Source organism: Colobus angolensis, unplaced genomic scaffold, assembly GCF_000951035.1.
Source record: "Colobus angolensis palliatus isolate OR3802 unplaced genomic scaffold, Cang.pa_1.0 Scaffold16, whole genome shotgun sequence".
NCBI classification, from domain to species: domain Eukaryota; kingdom Metazoa; phylum Chordata; class Mammalia; order Primates; family Cercopithecidae; genus Colobus; species Colobus angolensis.
This window is the reverse complement of record NW_012114710.1, coordinates 2,549,666-2,551,094: the sequence shown is the minus strand read 5'-3', so window position 1 is coordinate 2,551,094 and position 1,429 is coordinate 2,549,666. Positions and strand designations below refer to the sequence as shown.

At 41.4% G+C, this 1,429-nt stretch overlaps 1 pseudogene; it reads left to right on the top strand.

The window, feature by feature from the left end:
- The first annotated feature begins 744 nt into the window (after nt 1-744).
- LOC105508206 lies at nt 745-1,008 on the top strand (annotated as a pseudogene).
- Nucleotides 1,009-1,429: the final 421 nt, after the last annotated feature.

Genomic DNA, 1,429 nt, shown 5'->3' with positions numbered 1-1,429 from the left:
ACTTCATATCTCTGTTGCTAAAATTACTCAAAGAAATATGCCCAAATTTTTCCACCAACTTAAAGAGTCAATTTGATTTAGTGATCTTCTTTTCTTTTTATCCAGGTCTTTTGGATTCTCTTGTAATACTCCCAGGTAGAAGTAAAATTGTTTGGACATGGATATTACTCAATAAATTCAGTTTATTGCCCTTTGTGTGCTATGAAAAATTTGGTCCTCTCAGTCCAAAAGGGACTCCATGAAAATATAGTTCTATAGAGTCAATTAAAAAATAGTTGTTTAGTAAGCAAGGTTATCCAAAGGCTATTTCATCCTTCCCATCCCTCTAACTTATCTTCACCCAAAATAAAACTCTGAAGAGTTTCATCCATTTCATTACTGGTCTGCTCCCTCTGCTTAACAATACCATATACCTCTTAGGCCAGGCACGGTGGCACATGCGTGTAATCCCAGCACTTTGGGAGACTGAGGTGGGTGGACTGCTTGAGCCCAGAAGTTTGAGATGAGCCTGGGCAACACGGCAAAACCTCATCTCTACAAGGAATACAAAAATTAGTCGGGCATGGTGGCACTCACCTGTAGTGCCAGGTACTTTGGAGGGTAAGGTGGGAGGATCACTTGAGCCCAGGAGATTGAGGCTACAGTGAGCCATGATCATGCCACTGCACTCCAGCCTGGGTAACAGAGTGAGACCCTGTCTCAAAAATAAATAAACACCGGCACAGCAAACACCAGGACTCCAAGATGGCGTCAGTCGTACCAGTGAAGGACAAGAAACTTCTGGAGTTCAAACTAGGGGAGCTGCCAAGCTGGATCTTGATGTGAGACTTTAGCCCTAGTGGCACTGCCAGAGCGTTTCAAAGAGGTTACTACCGGTACTACAAGTACATCAACGTGAAGAAGGGGATCATCTCAGGGGTTACCATGGTGCTGGCAGCCTACATGCTCTTCAGCTACTGACTTTCCTACAAGGAGCTCAAGCACCAGCGGCTACACAAGTACCACTGAAGAAAAGGGCACACTCTGCACTCCCCCACATGACCTTCTTGGCCCGAGTCCCTCCGTAAGGAACACAACCTCGATCGTTGCTGAATCCTTTCATATTCTAGTGGGAATTAACCTCCAAGTAAAAGATGACTGGTACATGAAAAATAAATAAATAAATAAATAAATAAACAAACAGAGAAATAAATATGCAATACCATGTACCTGCTGTTGACCTGACTTTTCTATAACATTGCTCTCAACTTCATTCATTCATTCTTTAGGAAAGATTTACTTGGAAGATGTTCAATTTTGTGGGAGACAGATATGAAACAACAAGGCTATTTTTGTGGGTAAACACATAGAAATATCATTGTGGAAACTTTCTCAGAATTAAAAATCCACTATAAAATTCCAGATCCACCCTTTTTTTTTTTTTTTTTTT